Source organism: Callithrix jacchus, chromosome 11, assembly GCF_049354715.1.
Source record: "Callithrix jacchus isolate 240 chromosome 11, calJac240_pri, whole genome shotgun sequence".
Classification (NCBI taxonomy): Eukaryota; Metazoa; Chordata; class Mammalia; order Primates; family Cebidae; genus Callithrix; species Callithrix jacchus.
The window spans coordinates 9,470,794-9,477,274 of NC_133512.1; positions in this window are offsets into that span (position 1 = coordinate 9,470,794).

A 6,481-nucleotide genomic window follows, 5' to 3' on the forward strand; every position below is an offset into this window, starting at 1 on the left:
TGCTACTAAGTAAAGACATGCATTTTCCTTTAAACACAATTTCAACTACAAGTTTAAGGCTAGGTTTGCATTATCATTCGTCTCAAAATATTGCTTAACATCCACTTGGATTTCTTTTTTGAATCATAGATTATTTATAATTTTCTTGTTTAATTTCCAAACATTTGGCAATTTTCTAGTTTTTCTAGTTTTGTCATTGACATCTTGCTGAATTCTGCTGTACTCATTGAACATTTTAAAGATGAGGTCATCAATACTCTGACAGTTTTTGAGCACTGCGATAGCTATGCAACTGATCAATTTTGGTGAGTGTTTCAAGTGAGCATAATATAAACAGCTTTAGTGCAAGCGTTGACTGCATTAAATTGTAAATGTCAATTTGATTCAAGTTTGTTCATTGTGTTTCACAAATTTTCTATTTAAAGGTCTTCATTTTTCTATCAGTCACTGAGATGTATACATTGTGAATTTGTCTGTAAGTCTCTACAATTTTTCAAATTTTACTTTATGTAATCGGAAAGTCATGTGATAATACACCTATAAATTTAGAGTGATTCTTCCTGGTCACTCAATCCTTTTGTCCTGATGCAGTGTACCCCTTTGTCTCTAGTAATTCTTCTGGTCTGAAAAAGCTACTTTCTTTTCTATAAATTTAGCAAAGTCAGCCTTCTTGTGACTGTTTACTTGATTTTATTTATCCTTTACCTTCAAATGTTCTACATTTCCTTATTTTCTTTTCAAAGTGACATATCACTGAGTTTTTTCTTCAGTCTGAAAGTTTTTGTATTTTACTGGGTGTGTTTTAGTCAATTTCTACTTAATATAACCACTGATATATTTATGTTTAAATGACCTCTATTACTATTTCCTTTCTATTTGTTCACTTGTTCAATGTTTCTTTTAACCTCTTCTCTTTACTTATTTTGGGTTAAGTATTTTATAGTTTACATTCCCCTCTTTATTTACTTAATTTTACGTAAACTTTTTCTTTTCTTTTGGTGAAGTAGCTTGAATAGGGTTCCCCCAAAATTCATATTAATTCAGTATTTCACAATGTGACTCTATTTGGAAATAAGGGCTTTGTAGTTGTAATTAGTTAAGATGAAGTTATACTCAATCTGGGAGGGCCTTAAATCCAATGATTGGTGTCCTTATAAGAAGAAGAAAAGACACCCTGAGAGACACAAGAGAAGGAAGCCTGTGATGATGAAGGTAGAAAATGCAGAGATGAAGCTACCAGCAGATGCTCATCAAGGATTGCCAGGAGCCACCAGATGAAGGAGGTGAGGAGGTACTCTTCCCTAGAGGCTTTAAAGGGAGCATGGCCCTTCCAGAACCTTGATTTTAGTTTTCTAATTTCTACACGTGTGATGGAAAGAAATTTCCATTGTTTTAAGACCCCCAGCTTTTTGGTAATTTGTTATGGCAGCCCTAGGAAATAACTAGTGTTTACCCTGGATGTTATGAATGTATTTAGTTCGATATAAATTGCTGTTGCTACCAAGGACCTTAGGACATCTTAACTCCACTCACCCCAGTTTTGCCTTTTATACTGTTGTTTCATGTATTTTAATTCTGTATATATTGTTTTCACAGTCAATAATAATTTAGATTTACCAAAATATTGACCTTTTATAAAATGCCACTTTCTTTCCTGATTTTCCCATGCCTCCAATTTGGATTATTTTGCTTCTGTAAATTTCCTTTACTAATTCATTTAGTGAAATCTATTAGTCATGAATTTTCTTATGTGTTTATGTCTGAAAATAATCTCATTCTGCCTTCATTTTTTTCAACCTCTTATTATCACATTTTTAAAACATCTAGCAAAGTTGAATGTATTTTATGGTACAAACCTATGCCACATAGATTTGTATTTTACTGCCCTTGCTTGATCAATATCACCTATCTCTTCACCTACCTGTCCTTCTTGCTATCACTATATATTTTTTCTTTAGTTCATGTCATTGCAAATTGCACACATCCATGCTCCTAAATGTTTCAGCATGTATATCGCTAAATAGATGTTTGCAATAAATTATCCATTTTTTGATCATATATATTAAATATTAAATATATTATGTATTATATTAAATATATTAATATCTATTATGTTAATATCTATTATGTTAAATATATAATATTACTATACACTATATTAATATATGTGTTATATATTATATTAAATATATACAACCAAAATATATATATATATTTCACTGTGTGTGTCTGTGTGCATGTGTGTATATAGAGAGTGAAATGCGTAAATACTATGTGAGTTTTGATTAATCCTTACTCTGTGTAATCCAAAGAAAGTTCCCTCATGCCCCTTCCCAGTCAATTCCTTTCCCTTCTGACCCAGAGGTAGTGACTGTTCTATTTTTTCCATTACATGTACATTTTTTCTGATCTAGAATCATATACCCTATTGTGTAAGGCTTCTTTAATTCAGCATAATGTTTTGGGGACTCATCCATGTTTTTGTGTGTGTCAGTACTTCTTACCTTTTTATTGCTCAATAATATTCCATTGTGTGAAAATAACACTTTCATTTATTCTTCCTTCATTGATGAAAACCTGAGTTTCTAGTTTTTGGCTATTATAAATATAGCTGCTATGAACATTCTTGTATAAGTGTTTTTTATAATCATATTTTCATTTTTCTTGGGCAAAATACCTAGGTATAGAATTGCAAATGTTTATTTTGTTACAAATCTGCCAGAATATTTTCAAAGCTATTGTATCATTTTATATCTCTAGCAATAATATTTAAGTGTTCGGTCACTGTACAATCACACCAACAGTTGGTGTTGTCATTATTTTATTTTTCATCATTCTGGTGAATATGTTGTAATATCTTATGGTTTTAATTTGCTTTCCCCTGATGATCAATGATGCTTTTTTAAAATTGGACATTTATGTTCTTCTTTGTTAAATATTTAAATAATTGGCCCATTTATTACTGATTACCAGAATTCTTTACATATTCTGCATGCCTGTCTTTTGTCTGGTATACATATTGCAAATATTCTTTCCACTGTATGGCTTGCATATTCATTTTTTCAGTGGTATCTTTTGATAGGTAGAACATTCTAATTTTGATGAAGACTAATTTATCCTCTTTTTTGCAGATAGTGTTTTCTGTGATCTATTTAAGAAATGTTTGCCTTCATCTAAGGCTGCGAAATATTTTCTTGTTTTACTTTAAAAATGTATGGTTTTAGCTTTTGTGTGTAGGTTTTAGATCCATCTTAAATTATTTTTGTGTCTGGTGTGAGGTAGGGATTGAGGTTCAAGTTTTCAGTATGAATATCCATTTATTCTCACACCATTTGTCGAAAAAATATTGAATTGCTTTGGTGCAATTTCTTTCCTCATTGAATTGCTTTGGTGCCGTTATCAAAAATTAAGTGACCATTTAAGTGTGGCTATATTTCTGGGCTCCTGATTCTGTTCTATTGATGAATTTGTCAGTCATATGTCAGTGTCACTCAGTCTTGATTATTGTAGCTTTATAATACAAGTTGAAATTATGTGCCATCAATCCTCCAACTTCGCTCCTCTTTTCAAGACGTCTTTGAGTATTCTTGGTTCTTTTTTCTGTCTCAAATCTTTATTATTCTTCTTTCTTCTACTTTCTTTGGCTTTGCTTTGCTCTCCTTTTTCTAACTTCTTAACGTGCAACCTTAAGTCATTGACTTTAGGCTTTTTTTTCTAATATAAATATCTTAGAGCATTAAAAACAATGAAAAAAACAGGGGCCAGGTGAAGCAGCTCACACCTGTAATTCCAGCACTTTGGGAGGGCAAGGTGGGCAGATCACATGATCGGGAGACTGAGACCATCCTAGCCAACAGGGTGAAACCCCATCTCTACCAAAAATGCAAAAAATTAGCTGGGTGTTATGGCACATGCCTGTAATTCCAGCTACTCAGGAGTCTGAGGCAGGAGAATTGCTTGAACTCAAGAGGTGGAGGCTGCAGTGCACTGAGATGGTGCCACTGCATTCCAGCCTGGGTGACAGAGTGAAACTCTGTCTCAAACACACACACACACACACACACACACACACACACACACACATATATGTAAATAAATAAAATAAAATAAAAATGAAAAAGCTCCCTCAGCAATGCTTAATCTACATTCCACAGATCTGGGTATGCTGTATTTTCTTCATTTATATTAAAGTATTTTCTAATTTACCCCATTAAAATTAATTAATTATTAATTTTTCCATGGGTTACTTTCTTAGATATTTTATAGCTATGAATTTCTAATTGTGAGAAAAGAATACACTCTGTATGATATTGAGTCTTCTAAACTCACTGAGGTGTACCAAGCATAGTCAAGCCCAGTGAATGTACCATATGCACTTTTCTTTAAGTTATTCCTTAGTGCTAAGTTGTCCAAAATGAAAGCCTGGCAAAGAGCTCTGATTTTGACTTCCCATGCTGCCGAGCCTACTGAAAGCTCTCATTTTACTTTTCTATCTCTTAGCCTCTCATTTGAGAATCAGCAAATGCCCCAAGTGGGAAAGCCACCTGTACTACTAGGCTCACTTCCCTATGTTTCTGATCTCTCTAGGGTCTTGCTCCATCAGGTCTTCTTGTCTTGGGAGCCCTATGATACTTCAAAGACATGTATTTAAATATTCTATTCAGCCTTTCTAGTTCTTTTCAGTCGGAGGGCTGGTGTCTTATCCAAGTCGGGAGTGTCAGCTTTATCTTCCATAGCCAGGAGTGGAATTCTGAACTTTGGGTTTTAAAAAGCCAAAAATATTAGAGTCCAAATACTTTAGTTTTCAGCTTTAAAGAATTTACATAAGGTATGCAAGAATTCATTTTGCTTATTATTTATTCATTGACATTTTAGGGACTATTGTTTGTAATTCATAATAAAATATTCCATCATTTTAAGTAAATTCTTAAAGGGTACTTAAGACTGTAGTACTACATAACAAATAATTGTATTTTGTTTTGTTAATTTTTTTCTTAACAAATAGAAAATTATTAATGATTATCTGAAGTATAATAATATATGAAATAAATGGTTGTAATTATATATGTACATTTTCTCCAATAATATACCCATAATCTGAATTCTATTGTCAAAAGTGACAATTTTTAGAAATCATTTTTTTCTGAATATTATCCATTGTTTTTATTATATATGAGACTTCCACCCTTATTCCAAATTGTCCCAAACCAAAGAAAATCAAAGTCAGCAGTTCTTGGTTGTCCCTGTATCATCAACTTGATGATTCTAGTATATTGGAAGACAAGGAATAAATGTGTATACCTTCTGTCATGCTCTATTGATCTATTCTGAGAAACTTTGTTTTTTGCAGTGATGGATGAGGAAACCTGCAAATGAACACTTAGCATAAATAATTTCCATAAACTGAGCACCTATGCTTCTAAACTATTCATCCTTTCAAAGTGGACTTACCAGAGGAAATAAATCTTATGAAATGAACTGGTGTTCTCTCTAAGGTTATAGTTATTATTTTATCATCCTCAAAATCCCTTTCAGCTTTATGATTCTGACTCTAAAACTCTCTGTGTGATAGAAGTCCATTTTACTTAAAGGTTAAATATGAATCTACATGTCGAACTATAGAAACAAGGGAGTTACACTTTTTAGATTGCACCTTGCCATCCGTTTTTCATAGCACCAATTATTAATTCAAAATATTTATTCTATGTTTTCTGAAATTATAAAAACATTGCCAAATGCCTGTGAATTGCAGATAACAATGACCTTAGGGTATCATCAGATATAGCATTCTTATCCAATTAGATGTGTTCTCCCCTCCAACCCATAAAGCCTTTTTAATGAAAATTAGATATAAAACAAGTTTATGAGTCTAATTTTGGAATTCATGTCTATTTACATTTTCAACTACACATTTCTATGTAAAATGAAAGTGCAATTGACATGGTCTTTATATTATGGTTATCCTGTTATTTTTCTGCTCCTTGAATAATCTCTTTTCTTTCACTGCTTTCTTTACACTTTTTTCTCTTTTGCCCTCCCCATGACATGAAGGAACCCACAGCTTTTTCTCAGCTTGGCTGGTGTCCTAATAAAGAGATAATTCCTGCCATTGACTCTGTCAAGTTGTTTGTCTAGAGTCCCCCTCAGTTCTGCAGGTTTGACTAAAGTTCAGTTATACAAAAATGCTTTGGATCTGAGTACAATTGATCAGATATTTCATTCCTTCACAGGATATAGTATAGAACTACCTTTGTAGGGCAGCAACAGCTCTTTCTACAATAAGTTCCTGGTACATAGATATTTGGAGGTAACGTGAAGCTGAAGATTTTCCCTTAGCTACTTTTTTCATGATGCAGTATAATTTCTGCCTTTGTGACTAGATAATTTTATTTGAAAAAAATCCCTGTTATTGGTTTCTTGACCCATTATTTTATCTATGGGAAGAGAAGGTTTGGCAATTTTGTGAAGGATCCAATCTTTC